Below are 18704 nucleotides of genomic sequence, written 5' to 3' on the forward strand. Positions count from 1 at the left end.
GGCCACAGATAGCAAAAAGATACCCTCGGAAGGTACGTTCGATCATCGAATAGAAACATCCTACAACTTTCAGTTCAGCTCACTCAATGTCAGTGTTGCTTCCATTTTTTAAATTTCAAAGTTCTCTTATTCTAAAGTGGAGATTAGTTGCCAAAAGTATGTGTAAATCAATCTGTAACACTACAAATCCCAACTGTGAGTGTAAACTTGTGGAGGGTCAACGTAAACTCCAAGTAAAAGCTGGGATAACGGTTTGTCTAGCTAAAAATTGCATTGTAAAAGAAAAGAAGAGTTTTTCACTTAACTGTCAGTGGCTTTAATTTTGGGGATGTTCAGTCTATGTCCTCAATAACTTCACTCATGTTGAGTGAAAGGAGAGCCAACTGCTACAGCTCCAAACAATATAGTAAGACAGGACATTTTTGCAATTGTTATCAGCACTCTTAATTAACAATTTGGGAGAGCAAAGAGAGACGCTTTTGAGATTAATGGAAGGTACCCAAAGTTAACCATGAAGCTTTCCGTATAGGTTTCTTAAGGAAGGAGGGCTCGCCCGGGATTTGAACCCGGGACCTCTCGCACCCTAAGCGAGAATAATACCCCTAGACCAACGAGCCAAAAAGTGGACTTTTTGCGTTTTGTGAGAGCACGTGGACAGCTGACGTAGCCATGGAATCCTGGGAATTTGTGATTGCTTTCTTTCTTCTTTGACTTTTCCAGAGCAATAAGCCTATATTGTTTGGAGTTGGCTCTCCCTTCACTCAACGTGAGTGAAGTTATTAGGCACATACCCTGAACAGCCCACAAAAACTCCTGAGACCAATGAGCCAATACTCACCGCCAGGTTCCACCAACTCACATCACATTTTATCAAGAAGCCCAACTTTAAGACAGAACAGGTCTATATCTCCATTTCTCTACCATTGACTTGAAGCGTTTCAATCTGGATTTATAGTACAAATACCAAAACTGCTTTAGATAATACGGCAGAGGGTGTGCTTCCATGATACAGGATTACTGACATGCGTGGATCTGTCTTTCAAATTCCAGATAAGAAATTCATTTAAGAAGGTCTTGAAGCAACTTCGGAATGAGTGGTGGAGGTTTGAGCTGTATTGCCATATTTGGGGTTTTGATTCCAAATGCATTCAATGTTATAGTCATTGATTCAATCCTTCTCTGATTTGACAGCAAAGGAAAGACACAAGGCCAGTAAACCAAGAAAGGGCTCGTCCGGGATTTGAACCCGGGACCTCTCGCACCCAAAGCGAGAATCATACCCCTAGACCAACGAGCCAAAAGGTGGACTTTTTGCGTTTCGTGAGAGCGCGCGGACAGCTGACGTAGCCATGGAATCCTGGGAATTTGTGATTGCTTTCTTTCTTCTTTGACTTTTCCAGAGCAATGAGCCTATAATGTTTGGAGTTGGCTCTCCCTTCACTCAACATGAGTGAAGTTATTAGGCACATACACTGAACAGCCCACAAAAACACCTGAGACCAATGAGCCAATACTCACCGCCAGGTTCCACCAAGTCACATCACATTTTATCAAGAAGCCCAACTTTAAGACAGAACACGTCTATATCTCCATTTCTCTACCATTGACTTGAAGCGTTTCAATCTGGACTTATAGAACAAATACCAAAACTGCTTTAGATAATACTGCAGAGGGTGTGCTTCCATGATACAGGATTACTGACATGCGTGGATCTGTCTTTCAAATTCCAGATAAGAAATTAATTTAAGAAGGTCTTGAAGCAACTTCGGAATGAGTGGTGGAGGTTTGAGCTGTATTGCCATATTTGGGGTTTTGATTCCAAATGCATTGAATGTTATAGTCATTGATTCAATCCTTCTCTGATTTGACAGCAAAGGAAAGACACAAGGCCAGTAAACCAGGAAAGGGCTCGTACGGGATTTGAACCCGGGACCTCTCGCACCCTAAGCAAGAATCATACCCCTAGACCAACGAGCCAAAAAGTGGACTTTTTGCGTTTCGTGAGAGCGCGCGGACAGCTGACGTAGCCATGGAATCCTGGGAATTTGTAATTGCTTTCTTTCTTTTTTGACTTTTCCAGAGTAATGAGCCTATATTGTTTGGAGTTGGCTCTCCCTTCACTCAACGGGAGTGAAGTTATTAGGCACATACCCTGAACAGCCCACAAAAACTCCTGAGACCAATGAGCCAATACTCACCGCCAGGTTCCACCAAGTCACATCACATTTTATCAAGAAGCCCAACTTTAAGACAGAACAGGTCTATATCTCCATTTCTCTACCATTGACTTGAAGCGTTTCAATCTGGATTTATAGTACAAATACCAAAACTGCTTTAGATAATACTGCAGAGGGTGTGCTTCCATGATACAGGATTACTGACATGTGTGGATCTGTCTTTCAAATTCCAGATAAGAAATTAATTTAAGAAGGTCTTGAAGCAACTTCGGAATGAGTGGTGGAGGTTTGAGCTGTATTGCCATATTTGGGGTTTTGATTCCAAATGCATTCAATGTTATAGTCATTGATTCAATTCTTCTCTGATTTCACAGCAAAGGAAAGACACAAGGCCAGTAAACCAGGGAAGGGCTCGTCCGGGATTTGAACCCGGGACCTCCCGCACCCGAAGCGAGAATCATACCCCTAGACCAACGAGCCAAGATTTTCAACATTAGACTTCATACGAGTGCCGCGGGCCACAGATAGCAAAAAGATACCCTCGGAAGGTACGTTCGATCATCGAATAGAAACATCCTACAACTTTCAGTTCAGCTCACTCAATGTCAGTGTTGCTTCCATTTTTTAAATTTCAAAGTTCTCTTATTCTAAAGTGGAGATTAGTTGCCAAAAGTATGTGTAAATCAATCTGTAACACTACAAATCCCAACTGTGAGTGTAAACTTGTGGAGGGTCAACGTAAACTCCAAGTAAAAGCTGGGATAACGGTTTGTCTAGCTAAAAATTGCATTGTAAAAGAAAAGAAGAGTTTTTCACTTAACTGTCAGTGGCTTTAATTTTGGGGATGTTCAGTCTATGTCCTCAATAACTTCACTCATGTTGAGTGAAAGGAGAGCCAACTGCTACAGCTCCAAACAATATAGTAAGACAGGACATTTTTGCAATTGTTATCAGCACTCTTAATTAACAATTTGGGAGAGCAAAGAGAGACGCTTTTGAGATTAATGGAAGGTACCCAAAGTTAACCATGAAGCTTTCCGTATAGGTTTCTTAAGGAAGGAGGGCTCGCCCGGGATTTGAACCCGGGACCTCTCGCACCCTAAGCGAGAATAATACCCCTAGACCAACGAGCCAAAAAGTGGACTTTTTGCGTTTTGTGAGAGCACGTGGACAGCTGACGTAGCCATGGAATCCTGGGAATTTGTGATTGCTTTCTTTCTTCTTTGACTTTTCCAGAGCAATAAGCCTATATTGTTTGGAGTTGGCTCTCCCTTCACTCAACGTGAGTGAAGTTATTAGGCACATACCCTGAACAGCCCACAAAAACTCCTGAGACCAATGAGCCAATACTCACCGCCAGGTTCCACCAACTCACATCACATTTTATCAAGAAGCCCAACTTTAAGACAGAACAGGTCTATATCTCCATTTCTCTACCATTGACTTGAAGCGTTTCAATCTGGATTTATAGTACAAATACCAAAACTGCTTTAGATAATACGGCAGAGGGTGTGCTTCCATGATACAGGATTACTGACATGCGTGGATCTGTCTTTCAAATTCCAGATAAGAAATTCATTTAAGAAGGTCTTGAAGCAACTTCGGAATGAGTGGTGGAGGTTTGAGCTGTATTGCCATATTTGGGGTTTTGATTCCAAATGCATTCAATGTTATAGTCATTGATTCAATCCTTCTCTGATTTGACAGCAAAGGAAAGACACAAGGCCAGTAAACCAAGAAAGGGCTCGTCCGGGATTTGAACCCGGGACCTCTCGCACCCAAAGCGAGAATCATACCCCTAGACCAACGAGCCAAAAGGTGGACTTTTTGCGTTTCGTGAGAGCGCGCGGACAGCTGACGTAGCCATGGAATCCTGGGAATTTGTGATTGCTTTCTTTCTTCTTTGACTTTTCCAGAGCAATGAGCCTATAATGTTTGGAGTTGGCTCTCCCTTCACTCAACATGAGTGAAGTTATTAGGCACATACACTGAACAGCCCACAAAAACACCTGAGACCAATGAGCCAATACTCACCGCCAGGTTCCACCAAGTCACATCACATTTTATCAAGAAGCCCAACTTTAAGACAGAACACGTCTATATCTCCATTTCTCTACCATTGACTTGAAGCGTTTCAATCTGGACTTATAGAACAAATACCAAAACTGCTTTAGATAATACTGCAGAGGGTGTGCTTCCATGATACAGGATTACTGACATGCGTGGATCTGTCTTTCAAATTCCAGATAAGAAATTAATTTAAGAAGGTCTTGAAGCAACTTCGGAATGAGTGGTGGAGGTTTGAGCTGTATTGCCATATTTGGGGTTTTGATTCCAAATGCATTGAATGTTATAGTCATTGATTCAATCCTTCTCTGATTTGACAGCAAAGGAAAGACACAAGGCCAGTAAACCAGGAAAGGGCTCGTCCGGGATTTGAACCCGGGACCTCTCGCACCCTAAGCAAGAATCATACCCCTAGACCAACGAGCCAAAAAGTGGACTTTTTGCGTTTCGTGAGAGCGCGCGGACAGCTGACGTAGCCATGGAATCCTGGGAATTTGTAATTGCTTTCTTTCTTTTTTGACTTTTCCAGAGTAATGAGCCTATATTGTTTGGAGTTGGCTCTCCCTTCACTCAACGGGAGTGAAGTTATTAGGCACATACCCTGAACAGCCCACAAAAACTCCTGAGACCAATGAGCCAATACTCACCGCCAGGTTCCACCAAGTCACATCACATTTTATCAAGAAGCCCAACTTTAAGACAGAACAGGTCTATATCTCCATTTCTCTACCATTGACTTGAAGCGTTTCAATCTGGATTTATAGTACAAATACCAAAACTGCTTTAGATAATACTGCAGAGGGTGTGCTTCCATGATACAGGATTACTGACATGTGTGGATCTGTCTTTCAAATTCCAGATAAGAAATTAATTTAAGAAGGTCTTGAAGCAACATCGGAATGAGTGGTGGAGGTTTGAGCTGTATTGCCATATTTGGGGTTTTGATTCCAAATGCATTGAATGTTATAGTCATTGATTCAATTCTTCTCTGATTTCACAGCAAAGGAAAGACACAAGGCCAGTAAACCAGGGAAGGGCTCGTCCGGGATTTGAACCCGGGACCTCCCGCACCCGAAGCGAGAATCATACCCCTAGACCAACGAGCCAAGATTTTCAACATTAGACTTCATACGAGTGCCGCGGGCCACAGATAGCAAAAAGATACCCTCGGAAGGTACGTTCGATCATCGAATAGAAACATCCTACAACTTTCAGTTCAGCTCACTCAATGTCAGTGTTGCTTCCATTTTTTTTATTTCAAAGTTCTCTTATTCTAAAGTGGAGATTAGTTGCCAAAAGTATGTGTAAATCAATCTGTAACACTACAAATCCCAACTGTGAGTGTAAACTTGTGGAGGGTCAACGTAAACTCCAAGTAAAAGCTGGGATAACGGTTTGTCTAGCTAAAAATTGCATTGTAAAAGAAAAGAAGAGTTTTTCACTTAACTGTCAGTGGCTTTAATTTTGGGGATGTTCAGTTTATGTCCTCAATAACTTCACTCATGTTGAGTGAAAGGAGAGCCAACTGCTACAGCTCCAAACAATATAGTAAGACAGGACATTTTTGCAATTGTTATCAGCACTCTTAATTAACAATTTGGGAGAGCAAAGAGAGACGCTTTTGAGATGAAGGAAGGTACCCAAAGTTAACCATCAAGCTTTCCGTATAGGTTTCTTAAGGGAGGAGGGCTCGCCCGGGATTTGAACCCGGGACCTCTCGCACCCTAAGCGAGAATCATACCCCTAGACCAACGAGCCAAAAAGTGGACTTTTTGCGTTTCGTGAGAGCACGTGGACAGCTGACGTAGCCATGGAATCCTGGGAATTTGTGATTGCTTTCTTTCTTCTTTGACTTTTCCAGAGCAATAAGCCTATATTGTTTGGAGTTGGCTCTCCCTTCACTCAACGTGAGTGAAGTTATTAGGCACATACCCTGAACAGCCCACAAAAACTCCTGAGACCAATGAGCCAATACTCACCGCCAGGTTCCACCAACTCACATCACATTTTATCAAGAAGCCCAACTTTAAGACAGAACAGGTCTATATCTCCATTTCTCTACCATTGACTTGAAGCGTTTCAATCTGGATTTATAGTACAAATACCAAAACTGCTTTAGATAATACTGCAGAGGGTGTGCTTCCATGATACAGGATTACTGACATGTGTGGATCTGTCTTTCAAATTCCAGTTAAGAAATTAATTTAAGAAGGTCTTGAAGCAACATCGGAATGAGTGGTGGAGGTTTGAGCTGTATTGCCAAATTTGGGGTTTTGATTCCAAATGCATTGAATGTTATAGTCATTGATTCAATTCTTCTCTGATTTCACAGCAAAGGAAAGACACAAGGCCAGTAAACCAGGGAAGGGCTCGTTCGGGATTTGAACCCGGGACATCCCACACCCGAAGCAAGAATCATACCCCTAGACCAACGAGCCAAGATTTGCAACTTTAGACTTCATACGAGTGCCGCGGGCCACAGATAGCAAAAAGATACCCTCGGAAGGTACATTCGATCATCGAATAGAAACATCATACAACTTTCAGTTCAGCTCACTCAATGTCAGTGTTGCTTCCATTTTTTTTTATTTCAAAGTTCTCTTATTCTAAAGTGGAGATTAGTTGCCAAAAGTATGTGTAAATCAATCTGTAACACTACAAATCCCAGCTGTGAGTGTAAACTTGTGGAGGGTCTACGTAAACTCCAAGTAAAAGCTGGGATAACGGTTTGTCTAGCTAAAAATTGCATTGTAAAAGAAAAGAAGAGTTGTTCACTTAACTGTCAGTGGCTTTAATGTTGGGGATGTTCAGTCTATGTCCTCAATAACTTCACTCATGTTGAGTGAAAGGAGAGCCAACTGCTACAGCTCCAAACAATATAGTAAGACAGGGCATTTTTGCAATTGTTATCAGCACTCTTAATTAACAATTTGGGAGAGCAAAGAGAGACGCATTTGAGATGAAGGAAGGTACCCAAAGTTAACCATCAAGCTTTCCGTATAGGTTTCTTAAAGGAGGAGGGCTCGCCCGGGATTTGAACCCGGGACCTCTCGCACCCTAAGCGAGAATCATACCCCTAGACCAACGAGCCAAAAAGTGGACTTTTTACGTTTCGTGAGAGCACGCCGACAGCTGACGTAGCCATGGAATCCTGGGAATTTGTGATTGCTTTCTTTCTTCTTTGACTTTTCCAGAGCAATGAGCCTATATTGTTTGGAGTTGGCTCTCCCTTCACTCAACATGAGTGAAGTTATTAGGCACATACACTGAACAGCCCACAAAAACACCTGAGACCAATGAGCCAATACTCACCGCCAGGTTCCACCAAGTCACATCACATTTTATCAAGAAGCCCAACTTTAAGACAGAACAGGTCTATATCTCCATTTCTCTACCATTGACTTGAAGCGTTTCAATCTGGACTTATAGAACAAATACGGAAACTGCTTTAGATAATACTGCAGAGGGTGTGCTTCCATGATACAGGATTACTGACATGCGTGGATCTGTCTTTCAAATTCCAGATAAGAAATTAATTTAAGAAGGTCTTGAAGCAACTTCGGAATGAGTGGTGGAGGTTTGAGCTGTATTGCCATATTTGGGGTTTTGATTCCAAATGCATTGAATGTTATAGTCATTGATTCAATCCTTCTCTGATTTGACAGCAAAGGAAAGACACAAGGCCAGTAAACCAGGAAAGGGCTCGTCCGGGATTTGAACCCGGGACCTCTCGCACCCTAAGCAAGAATCATACCCCTAGACCAACGAGCCAAAAAGTGGACTTTTTGCGTTTCGTGAGAGCGCGCGGACAGCTGACGTAGCCATGGAATCCTGGGAATTTGTAATTGCTTTCTTTCTTTTTTGACTTTTCCAGAGTAATGAGCCTATATTGTTTGGAGTTGGCTCTCCCTTCACTCAACGGGAGTGAAGTTATTAGGCACATACCCTGAACAGCCCACAAAAACTCCTGAGACCAATGAGCCAATACTCACCGCCAGGTTCCACCAACTCACATCACATTTTATCAAGAAGCCCAACTTTAAGACAGAACAGGTCTATATCTCCATTTCTCTACCATTGACTTGAAGCGTTTCAATCTGGATTTATAGTACAAATACCAAAACTGCTTTAGATAATACTGCAGAGGGTGTGCTTCCATGATACAGGATTACTGACATGCGTGGATCTGTCTTTCAAATTCCAGATAAGAAATTAATTTAAGAAGGTCTTGAAGCAACTTCGGAATGAGTGGTGGAGGTTTGAGCTGTATTGCCATATTTGGGGTTTTGATTCCAAATGCATTGAATGTTATAGTCATTGATTCAATTCTTCTCTGATTTCACAGCAAAGGAAAGACACAAGGCCAGTAAACCAGGGAAGGGCTCGTCCGGGATTTGAACCCGGGACCTCCCGCACCCGAAGCGAGAATCATACCCCTAGACCAACGAGCCAAGATTTTCAACATTAGACTTCATACGAGTGCCGCGGGCCATAGATAGCAAAAAGATACCCTCGGAAGGTACGTTCGATCATCGAATAGAAACATCCTACAACTTTCAGTTCAGCTCACTCAATGTCAGTGTTGCTTCCATTTTTTTTATTTCAAAGTTCTCTTATTCTAAAGTGGAGATTAGTTGCCAAAAGTATGTGTAAATCAATCTGTAACACTACAAATCCCAACTGTGAGTGTAAACTTGTGGAGGGTCAACGTAAACTCCAAGTAAAAGCTGGGATAACGGTTTGTCTAGCTAAAAATTGCATTGTAAAAGAAAAGAAGAGTTTTTCACTTAACTGTCAGTGGCTTTAATTTTGGGGATGTTCAGTTTATGTCCTCAATAACTTCACTCATGTTGAGTGAAAGGAGAGCCAACTGCTACAGCTCCAAACAATATAGTAAGACAGGACATTTTTGCAATTGTTATCAGCACTCTTAATTAACAATTTGGGAGAGCAAAGAGAGACGCTTTTGAGATGAAGGAAGGTACCCAAAGTTAACCATCAAGCTTTCCGTATAGGTTTCTTAAGGGAGGAGGGCTCGCCCGGGATTTGAACCCGGGACCTCTCGCACCCTAAGCGAGAATCATACCCCTAGACCAACGAGCCAAAAAGTGGACTTTTTGCGTTTCGTGAGAGCACGTGGACAGCTGACGTAGCCATGGAATCCTGGGAATTTGTGATTGCTTTCTTTCTTCTTTGACTTTTCCAGAGCAATAAGCCTATATTGTTTGGAGTTGGCTCTCCCTTCACTCAACGTGAGTGAAGTTATTAGGCACATACCCTGAACAGCCCACAAAAACTCCTGAGACCAATGAGCCAATACTCACCGCCAGGTTCCACCAACTCACATCACATTTTATCAAGAAGCCCAACTTTAAGACAGAACAGGTCTATATCTCCATTTCTCTACCATTGACTTGAAGCGTTTCAATCTGGATTTATAGTACAAATACCAAAACTGCTTTAGATAATATGGCAGAGGGTGTGCTTCCATGATACAGGATTACTGACATGCGTGGATCTGTCTTTCAAATTCCAGATAAGAAATTAATTTAAGAAGGTCTTGAAGCAACTTCGGAATGAGTGGTGGAGGTTTGAGCTGTATTGCCATATTTGGGGTTTTGATTCCAAATGCATTGAATGTTATAGTCATTGATTCAATCCTTCTCTGATTTGACAGCAAAGGAAAGACACAAGGCCAGTAAACCAGGAAAGGGCTCGTCCGGGATTTGAACCCGGGACCTCTCGCACCCTAAGCAAGAATCATACCCCTAGACCAACGAGCCAAAAAGTGGACTTTTTGCGTTTCGTAAGAGCGCGCGGACAGCTGACGTAGCCATGGAATCCTGGGAATTTGTAATTGCTTTCTTTCTTTTTTGACTTTTCCAGAGTAATGAGCCTATATTGTTTGGAGTTGGCTCTCCCTTCACTCAACGGGAGTGAAGTTATTAGGCACATACCCTGAACAGCCCACAAAAACTCCTGAGACCAATGAGCCAATACTCACCACCAGGTTCCACCAACTCACATCACATTTTATCAAGAAGCCCAACTTTAAGACAGAACAGGTCTATATCTCCATTTCTCTACCATTGACTTGAAGCGTTTCAATCTGGATTTATAGTACAAATACCAAAACTGCTTTAGATAATACTGCAGAGGGTGTGCTTCCATGATACAGGATTACTGACATGTGTGGATCTGTCTTTCAAATTCCAGATAAGAAATTAATTTAAGAAGGTCTTGAAGCAACATCGGAATGAGTGGTGGAGGTTTGAGCTGTATTGCCATATTTGGGGTTTTGATTCCAAATGCATTGAATGTTATAGTCATTGATTCAATTCTTCTCTGATTTCACAGCAAAGGAAAGACACAAGGCCAGTAAACCAGGGAAGGGCTCGTCCGGGATTTGAACCCGGGACCTCCCTCACCCGAAGCGAGAATCATACCCCTAGACCAACGAGCCAAGATTTTCAACATTAGACTTCATACGAGTGCCGCGGGCCACAGATAGCAAAAAGATACCCTCGGAAGGTACGTTCGATCATCGAATAGAAACATCCTACAACTTTCAGTTCAGCTCACTCAATGTCAGTGTTGCTTCCATTTTTTTTATTTCAAAGTTCTCTTATTCTAAAGTGGAGATTAGTTGCCAAAAGTATGTGTAAATCAATCTGTAACACTACAAATCCCAACTGTGAGTGTAAACTTGTGGAGGGTCAACGTAAACTCCAAGTAAAAGCTGGGATAACGGTTTGTCTAGCTAAAAATTGCATTGTAAAAGAAAAGAAGAGTTTTTCACTTAACTGTCAGTGGCTTTAATTTTGGGGATGTTCAGTTTATGTCCTCAATAACTTCACTCATGTTGAGTGAAAGGAGAGCCAACTGCTACAGCTCCAAACAATATAGTAAGACAGGACATTTTTGCAATTGTTATCAGCACTCTTAATTAACAATTTGGGAGAGCAAAGAGAGACGCTTTTGAGATGAAGGAAGGTACCCAAAGTTAACCATCAAGCTTTCCGTATAGGTTTCTTAAGGGAGGAGGGCTCGCCCGGGATTTGAACCCGGGACCTCTCGCACCCTAAGCGAGAATCATACCCCTAGACCAACGAGCCAAAAAGTGGACTTTTTGCGTTTCGTGAGAGCACGTGGACAGCTGACGTAGCCATGGAATCCTGGGAATTTGTGATTGCTTTCTTTCTTCTTTGACTTTTCCAGAGCAATAAGCCTATATTGTTTGGAGTTGGCTCTCCCTTCACTCAACGTGAGTGAAGTTATTAGGCACATACCCTGAACAGCCCACAAAAACTCCTGAGACCAATGAGCCAATACTCACCGCCAGGTTCCACCAACTCACATCACATTTTATCAAGAAGCCCAACTTTAAGACAGAACAGGTCTATATCTCCATTTCTCTACCATTGACTTGAAGCGTTTCAATCTGGATTTATAGTACAAATACCAAAACTGCTTTAGATAATACTGCAGAGGGTGTGCTTCCATGATACAGGATTACTGACATGTGTGGATCTGTCTTTCAAATTCCAGTTAAGAAATTAATTTAAGAAGGTCTTGAAGCAACATCGGAATGAGTGGTGGAGGTTTGAGCTGTATTGCCATATTTGGGGTTTTGATTCCAAATGCATTGAATGTTATAGTCATTGATTCAATTCTTCTCTGATTTCACAGCAAAGGAAAGACACAAGGCCAGTAAACCAGGGAAGGGCTCGTTCGGGATTTGAACCCGGGACCTCCCGCACCCGAAGCGAGAATCATACCCCTAGACCAACGAGCCAAGATTTGCAACATTAGACTTCATACGAGTGCCGCGGGCCACAGATAGCAAAAAGATACCCTCGGAAGGTACGTTCGATCATCGAATAGAAACATCCTACAACTTTCAGTTCAGCTCACTCAATGTCAGTGTTGCTTCCATTTTTTTTATTTCAAAGTTCTCTTATTCTAAAGTGGAGATTAGTTGCCAAAAGTATGTGTAAATCAATCTGTAACACTACAAATCCCAGCTGTGAGTGTAAACTTGTGGAGGGTCAACGTAAACTCCAAGTAAAAGCTGGGATAACGGTTTGTCTAGCTAAAAATTGCATTGTAAAAGAAAAGAAGAGTTGTTCACTTAACTGTCAGTGGCTTTAATGTTGGGGATGTTCAGTCTATGTCCTCAATAACTTCACTCATGTTGAGTGAAAGGAGAGCCAACTGCTACAGCTCCAAACAATATAGTAAGACAGGGCATTTTTGCAATTGTTATCAGCACTCTTAATTAACAATTTGGGAGAGCAAAGAGAGACGCTTTTGAGATGAAGGAAGGTACCCAAAGTTAACCATCAAGCTTTCCGTATAGGTTTCTTAAAGGAGGAGGGCTCGCCCAGGATTTGAACCCGGGACCTCTCGCACCCTAAGCGAGAATCATACCCCTAGACCAACGAGCCAAAAAGTGGACTTTTTGCGTTTCGTGAGAGCACGCCGACAGCTGACGTAGCCATGGAATCCTGGGAATTTGTGATTGCTTTCTTTCTTCTTTGACTTTTCCAGAGCAATGAGCCTATAATGTTTGGAGTTGGCTCTCCCTTCACTCAACATGAGTGAAGTTATTAGGCACATACACTGAACAGCCCACAAAAACACCTGAGACCAATGAGCCCATACTCACCGCCAGGTTCCACCAACTCACATCACATTTTATCAAGAAGCCAAACTTTAAGACAGAACAGGTCTATATCTCCATTTCTCTACCATTGACTTGAAGCGTTTCAATCTGGATTTATAGTACAAATACCAAAACTGCTTTAGATAATACTGCAGAGGGTGTGCTTCCATGATACAGGATTACTGACATGCGTGGATCTGTCTTTCAAATTCCAGATAAGAAATTAATTTAAGAAGGTCTTGAAGCAACTTCGGAATGAGTGGTGGAGGTTTGAGCTGTATTGCCATATTTGGGGTTTTGATTCCAAATGCATTGAATGTTATAGTCATTGATTCAATCCTTCTCTGATTTGACAGCAAAGGAAAGACACAAGGCCAGTAAACCAGGGAAGGGCTCGTCCGGGATTTGAACCCGGGACCTCTCGCACCCAAAGCGAGAATCATACCCCTAGACCAACGAGCCCAAAGGTGGACTTTTTGCGTTTCGTGAGAGCGCGCGGACAGCTGACGTAGCCATGGAATCCTGGGAATTTGTGATTGCTTTCTTTCTTCTTTGACTTTTCCAGAGCAATGAGCCTATAATGTTTGGAGTTGGCTCTCCCTTCACTCAACATGAGTGAAGTTATTAGGCACATACACTGAACAGCCCACAAAAACACCTGAGACCAATGAGCCAATACTCACCGCCAGGTTCCACCAAGTCACATCACATTTTATCAAGAAGCCCAACTTTAAGACAGAACACGTCTATATCTCCATTTCTCTACCATTGACTTGAAGCGTTTCAATCTGGACTTATAGAACAAATACCAAAACTGCTTTAGATAATACTGCAGAGGGTGTGCTTCCATGATACAGGATTACTGACATGCGTGGATCTGTCTTTCAAATTCCAGATAAGAAATTAATTTAAGAAGGTCTTGAAGCAACTTCGGAATGAGTGGTGGAGGTTTGAGCAGTATTGCCATATTTGAGGTTTTGATTCCAAATGCATTGAATGTTATAGTCATTGATTCAATCCTTCTCTGATTTCACAGCAAAGGAAAGACACAAGGCCAGTAAACCAGGAAAGGGCTCGTCCGGGATTTGAACCCGGGATCTCTCGCACCCTAAGCGAGAATCATACCCCTAGACCAACGAGCCAAAAAGTGGACATTTTGCGTTTCGTGAGAGCACGCCGACAGCTGACGTAGCCATGGAATCCTGGGAATTTGTGATTGCTTTCTTTCTTCTTTGACTTTTCCAGAGCAATGAGCCTATAATGTTTGGAGTTGGCTCTCCCTTCACTCAACATGAGTGAAGTTATTAGGCACATACACTGAACAGCCCACAAAAACACCTGAGACCAATGAGCCAATACTCACCGCCAGGTTCCACCAACTCACATCACATTTTATCAAGAAGCCCAACTTTAAGACAGAACAGGTCTATATCTCCATTTCTCTACCATTGACTTGAAGCGTTTCAATCTGGATTTATAGTACAAATACCAAAACTGCTTTAGATAATACTGCAGAGGGTGTGCTTCCATGATACAGGATTACTGACATGCGTGGATCTGTCTTTCAAATTCCAGATAAGAAATTAATTTAAGAAGGTCTTGAAGCAACTTCGGAATGAGTGGTGGAGGTTTGAGCTGTATTGCCATATTTGGGGTTTTGATTCCAAATGCATTGAATGTTATAGTCATTGATTCAATCCTTCTCTGATTTGACAGCAAAGGAAAGACACAAGACCAGTAAACCAGGGAAGGGCTCGTCCGGGATTTGAACCCGGGACCTCTCGCACCCAAAGCGAGAATCATACCCCTAGACCAACGAGCCCAAAGGTGGACTTTTTGCGTTTCGTGATAGTGCGCGGACAGCTGACGTAGCCATGGAATCCTGGGAATTTGTGATTGCTTTCTTTCTTCTTTGACTTTTCCAGAGTAATGAGCCTATATTGTTTGGAGTTGGCTCTCCCTTCACTCAACGTGAGTGAAGTTATTAGGCACATACCCTGAACAACCCACAAAAACTCCTGAGACCAATGAGCCAATACTCACCGCCAGGTTCCACCAACTCACATCACATTTTATCAAGAAGCCCAACTTTAAGACAGAACAGGTCTATATCTCCATTTCTCTACCATTGACTTGAAGCGTTTCAATCTGGATTTATAGTACAAATACCAAAACTGCTTTAGATAATACTGCAGAGGGTGTGCTTCCATGATACAGGATTACTGACATGTGTGGATCTGTCTTTCAAATTCCAGATAAGAAATTAATTTAAGAAGGTCTTGAAGCAACATCGGAATGAATGGTGGAGGTTTGAGCTGTATTGCCATATTTGGGATTTTGATTCCAAATGCATTGAATGTTATAGTCATTGATTCAATTCTTCTCTGATTTCACAGCAAAGGAAAGACACAAGGCCAGTAAACCAGGGAAGGGCTCGTCCGGGATTTGAACCCGGGACCTCCCGCACCCGAAGCGAGAATCATACCCCTAGACCAACGAGCCAAGATTTTCAACATTAGACTTCATACGAGTGCCGCGGGCCACAGATAGCAAAAAGATACCCTCGGAAGGTACGTTCGATCATCGAATAGAAACATCCTACAACTTTCAGTTCAGCTCACTCAATGTCAGTGTTGCTTCCATTTTTTTTATTTCAAAGTTCTCTTATTCTAAAGTGGAGATTAGTTGCCAAAAGTATGTGTAAATCAATCTGTAACACTACAAATCCCAACTGTGAGTGTAAACTTGTGGAGGGTCAACGTAAACTCCAAGTAAAAGCTGGGATAACGGTTTGTCTAGCTAAAAATTGCATTGTAAAAGAAAAGAAGAGTTTTTCACTTAACTGTCAGTGGCTTTAATTTTGGGGATGTTCAGTTTATGTCCTCAATAACTTCACTCATGTTGAGTGAAAGGAGAGCCAACTGCTACAGCTCCAAACAATATAGTAAGACAGGACATTTTTGCAATTGTTATCAGCACTCTTAATTAACAATTTGGGAGAGCAAAGAGAGACGCTTTTGAGATGAAGGAAGGTACCCAAAGTTAACCATCAAGCTTTCCGTATGGGTTTCTTAAGGGAGGAGGGCTCGCCCGGGATTTGAACCCGGGACCTCTCGCACCCTAAGCGAGAATCATACCCCTAGACCAACGAGCCAAAAAGTGGACTTTTTGCGTTTCGTGAGAGCACGTGGACAGCTGACGTAGCCATGGAATCCTGGGAATTTGTGATTACTTTCTTTCTTCTTTGACTTTTCCAGAGCAATAAGCCTATATTGTTTGGAGTTGGCTCTCCCTTCACTCAACGTGAGTGAAGTTATTAGGCACATACCCTGAACAGCCCACAAAAACTCCTGAGACCAATGAGCCAATACTCACCGCCAGGTTCCACCAACTCACATCACATTTTATCAAGAAGCCCAACTTTAAGACAGAACAGGTCTATATCTCCATTTCTCTACCATTGACTTGAAGCGTTTCAATCTGGATTTATAGTACAAATACCAAAACTGCTTTAGATAATACTGCAGAGGGTGTGCTTCCATGATACAGGATTACTGACATGTGTGGATCTGTCTTTCAAATTCCAGATAAGAAATTAATTTAAGAAGGTCTTGAAGCAACTTCGGAATGAGTGGTGGAGGTTTGAGCTGTATTGCCATATTTGGGGTTTTGATTCCAAATGCATTCAATGTTATAGTCATTGATTCAATCCTTCTCTGATTTGACAGCAAAGGAAAGACACAAGGCCAGTAAACCAAGAAAGGGCTCGTCCGGGATTTGAACCCGGGACCTCTCGCACCCAAAGCGAGAATCATACCCCTAGACCAACGAGCCAAAAGGTGGACTTTTTGCGTTTCGTGAGAGCGCGCGGACAGCTGACGTAGCCATGGAATCCTGGGAATTTGTGATTGCTTTCTTTCTTCTTTGACTTTTCCAGAGCAATGAGCCTATAATGTTTGGAGTTGGCTCTCCCTTCACTCAACATGAGTGAAGTTATTAGGCACATACACTGAACAGCCCACAAAAACACCTGAGACCAATGAGCCAATACTCACCGCCAGGTTCCACCAAGTCACATCACATTTTATCAAGAAGCCCAACTTTAAGACAGAACACGTCTATATCTCCATTTCTCTACCATTGACTTGAAGCGTTTCAATCTGGACTTATAGAACAAATACCAAAACTGCTTTAGATAATACTGCAGAGGGTGTGCTTCCATGATACAGGATTACTGACATGCGTGGATCTGTCTTTCAAATTCCAGATAAGAAATTAATTTAAGAAGGTCTTGAAGCAACTTCGGAATGAGTGGTGGAGGTTTGAGCTGTATTGCCATATTTGGGGTTTTGATTCCAAATGCATTGAATGTTATAGTCATTGATTCAATCCTTCTCTGATTTCACAGCAAAGGAAAGACACAAGGCCAGTAAACCAGGAAAGGGCTCGTCCGGGATTTGAACCCGGGACCTCTCGCACCCTAAGCAAGAATCATACCCCTAGACCAACGAGCCAAAAAGTGGACTTTTTGCGTTTCGTGAGAGCGCGCGGACAGCTGACGTAGCCATGGAATCCTGGGAATTTGTAATTGCTTTCTTTCTTTTTTGACTTTTCCAGAGTAATGAGCCTATATTGTTTGGAGTTGGCTCTCCCTTCACTCAACGGGAGTGAAGTTATTAGGCACATACCCTGAACAGCCCACAAAAACTCCTGAGACCAATGAGCCAATACTCACCGCCAGGTTCCACCAACTCACATCACATTTTATCAAGAAGCCCAACTTTAAGACAGAACAGGTCTATATCTCCATTTCTCTACCATTGACTTGAAGCGTTTCAATCTGGATTTATAGTACAAATACCAAAACTACTTTAGATAATACTGCAGAGGGTGTGCTTCCATGATACAGGATTACTGACATGTGTGGATCTGTCTTTCAAATTCCAGATAAGAAATTAATTTAAGAACGTCTTGAAGCAACATCGGAATGAGTGGTGGAGGTTTGAGCTGTATTGCCATATTTGGGGTTTTGATTCCAAATGCATTCAATGTTATAGTCATTGATTCAATCCTTCTCTGATTTGACAGCAAAGGAAAGACACAAGGCCAGTAAACCAAGAAAGGGCTCGTCCGGGATTTGAACCCGGGACCTCTCGCACCCAAAGCGAGAATCATACCCCTAGACCAACGAGCCAAAAGGTGGACTTTTTGCGTTTCGTGAGAGCGCGCGGACAGCTGACGTAGCCATGGAATCCTGGGAATTTGTGATTGCTTTCTTTCTTCTTTGACTTTTCCAGAGCAATGAGCCTATAATGTTTGGAGTTGGCTCTCCCTTCACTCAACATGAGTGAAGTTATTAGGCACATACACTGAACAGCCCACAAAAACACCTGAGACCAATGAGCCAATACTCACCGCCAGGTTCCACCAAGTCACATCACATTTTATCAAGAAGCCCAACTTTAAGACAGAACACGTCTATATCTCCATTTCTCTACCATTGACTTGAAGCGTTTCAATCTGGACTTATAGAACAAATACCAAAACTGCTTTAGATAATACTGCAGAGGGTGTGCTTCCATGATACAGGATTACTGACATGCGTGGATCTGTCTTTCAAATTCCAGATAAGAAATTAATTTAAGAAGGTCTTGAAGCAACTTCGGAATGAGTGGTGGAGGTTTGAGCTGTATTGCCATATTTGGGGTTTTGATTCCAAATGCATTGAATGTTATAGTCATTGATTCAATCCTTCTCTGATTTCACAGCAAAGGAAAGACACAAGGCCAGTAAAC

The 18704-nt window shown here is 42.3% G+C and overlaps 24 non-coding genes across 24 annotated transcripts; all 24 read right to left on the minus strand.

Moving 5' to 3' along the window:
- Positions 1-1225: 1225 nt before the first annotated feature.
- trnap-ugg (transfer RNA proline (anticodon UGG)) lies at positions 1226-1297 on the minus strand. The gene has a single exon. It is a non-coding gene; the product is annotated as a tRNA-Pro (tRNA).
- A 608-nt stretch (positions 1298-1905) lies between these two features.
- Positions 1906-1977, minus strand: trnap-agg (transfer RNA proline (anticodon AGG)). Its single transcript has one exon. It is a non-coding gene; the product is annotated as a tRNA-Pro (tRNA).
- Positions 1978-2585: 608 nt separating this feature from the next.
- trnap-cgg (transfer RNA proline (anticodon CGG)) lies at positions 2586-2657 on the minus strand. Its single transcript has one exon. It is a non-coding gene; the product is annotated as a tRNA-Pro (tRNA).
- A 1261-nt stretch (positions 2658-3918) lies between these two features.
- Positions 3919-3990, minus strand: trnap-ugg (transfer RNA proline (anticodon UGG)). Its single transcript has one exon. It is a non-coding gene; the product is annotated as a tRNA-Pro (tRNA).
- A 608-nt stretch (positions 3991-4598) lies between these two features.
- trnap-agg (transfer RNA proline (anticodon AGG)) lies at positions 4599-4670 on the minus strand. The gene has a single exon. It is a non-coding gene; the product is annotated as a tRNA-Pro (tRNA).
- Positions 4671-5278: 608 nt separating this feature from the next.
- Positions 5279-5350, minus strand: trnap-cgg (transfer RNA proline (anticodon CGG)). The gene has a single exon. It is a non-coding gene; the product is annotated as a tRNA-Pro (tRNA).
- A 580-nt stretch (positions 5351-5930) lies between these two features.
- Positions 5931-6002, minus strand: trnap-agg (transfer RNA proline (anticodon AGG)). The gene has a single exon. It is a non-coding gene; the product is annotated as a tRNA-Pro (tRNA).
- A 1261-nt stretch (positions 6003-7263) lies between these two features.
- Positions 7264-7335, minus strand: trnap-agg (transfer RNA proline (anticodon AGG)). The gene has a single exon. It is a non-coding gene; the product is annotated as a tRNA-Pro (tRNA).
- A 608-nt stretch (positions 7336-7943) lies between these two features.
- Positions 7944-8015, minus strand: trnap-agg (transfer RNA proline (anticodon AGG)). Its single transcript has one exon. It is a non-coding gene; the product is annotated as a tRNA-Pro (tRNA).
- A 608-nt stretch (positions 8016-8623) lies between these two features.
- trnap-cgg (transfer RNA proline (anticodon CGG)) lies at positions 8624-8695 on the minus strand. Its single transcript has one exon. It is a non-coding gene; the product is annotated as a tRNA-Pro (tRNA).
- A 580-nt stretch (positions 8696-9275) lies between these two features.
- Positions 9276-9347, minus strand: trnap-agg (transfer RNA proline (anticodon AGG)). The gene has a single exon. It is a non-coding gene; the product is annotated as a tRNA-Pro (tRNA).
- Positions 9348-9955: 608 nt separating this feature from the next.
- Positions 9956-10027, minus strand: trnap-agg (transfer RNA proline (anticodon AGG)). The gene has a single exon. It is a non-coding gene; the product is annotated as a tRNA-Pro (tRNA).
- A 608-nt stretch (positions 10028-10635) lies between these two features.
- trnap-cgg (transfer RNA proline (anticodon CGG)) lies at positions 10636-10707 on the minus strand. Its single transcript has one exon. It is a non-coding gene; the product is annotated as a tRNA-Pro (tRNA).
- A 580-nt stretch (positions 10708-11287) lies between these two features.
- On the minus strand, positions 11288-11359 carry trnap-agg (transfer RNA proline (anticodon AGG)). The gene has a single exon. It is a non-coding gene; the product is annotated as a tRNA-Pro (tRNA).
- A 608-nt stretch (positions 11360-11967) lies between these two features.
- On the minus strand, positions 11968-12039 carry trnap-cgg (transfer RNA proline (anticodon CGG)). The gene has a single exon. It is a non-coding gene; the product is annotated as a tRNA-Pro (tRNA).
- Positions 12040-12619: 580 nt separating this feature from the next.
- trnap-agg (transfer RNA proline (anticodon AGG)) lies at positions 12620-12691 on the minus strand. Its single transcript has one exon. It is a non-coding gene; the product is annotated as a tRNA-Pro (tRNA).
- A 608-nt stretch (positions 12692-13299) lies between these two features.
- On the minus strand, positions 13300-13371 carry trnap-ugg (transfer RNA proline (anticodon UGG)). The gene has a single exon. It is a non-coding gene; the product is annotated as a tRNA-Pro (tRNA).
- Positions 13372-13979: 608 nt separating this feature from the next.
- On the minus strand, positions 13980-14051 carry trnap-agg (transfer RNA proline (anticodon AGG)). The gene has a single exon. It is a non-coding gene; the product is annotated as a tRNA-Pro (tRNA).
- A 608-nt stretch (positions 14052-14659) lies between these two features.
- trnap-ugg (transfer RNA proline (anticodon UGG)) lies at positions 14660-14731 on the minus strand. The gene has a single exon. It is a non-coding gene; the product is annotated as a tRNA-Pro (tRNA).
- Positions 14732-15339: 608 nt separating this feature from the next.
- On the minus strand, positions 15340-15411 carry trnap-cgg (transfer RNA proline (anticodon CGG)). The gene has a single exon. It is a non-coding gene; the product is annotated as a tRNA-Pro (tRNA).
- Positions 15412-15991: 580 nt separating this feature from the next.
- On the minus strand, positions 15992-16063 carry trnap-agg (transfer RNA proline (anticodon AGG)). Its single transcript has one exon. It is a non-coding gene; the product is annotated as a tRNA-Pro (tRNA).
- Positions 16064-16671: 608 nt separating this feature from the next.
- On the minus strand, positions 16672-16743 carry trnap-ugg (transfer RNA proline (anticodon UGG)). The gene has a single exon. It is a non-coding gene; the product is annotated as a tRNA-Pro (tRNA).
- Positions 16744-17351: 608 nt separating this feature from the next.
- On the minus strand, positions 17352-17423 carry trnap-agg (transfer RNA proline (anticodon AGG)). The gene has a single exon. It is a non-coding gene; the product is annotated as a tRNA-Pro (tRNA).
- A 608-nt stretch (positions 17424-18031) lies between these two features.
- On the minus strand, positions 18032-18103 carry trnap-ugg (transfer RNA proline (anticodon UGG)). Its single transcript has one exon. It is a non-coding gene; the product is annotated as a tRNA-Pro (tRNA).
- Between the last annotated feature and the right edge of the window lie 601 nt (positions 18104-18704).

This window comes from Odontesthes bonariensis, chromosome 9 (assembly GCF_027942865.1).
Source record: "Odontesthes bonariensis isolate fOdoBon6 chromosome 9, fOdoBon6.hap1, whole genome shotgun sequence".
Classification (NCBI taxonomy): domain Eukaryota; kingdom Metazoa; phylum Chordata; class Actinopteri; order Atheriniformes; family Atherinopsidae; genus Odontesthes; species Odontesthes bonariensis.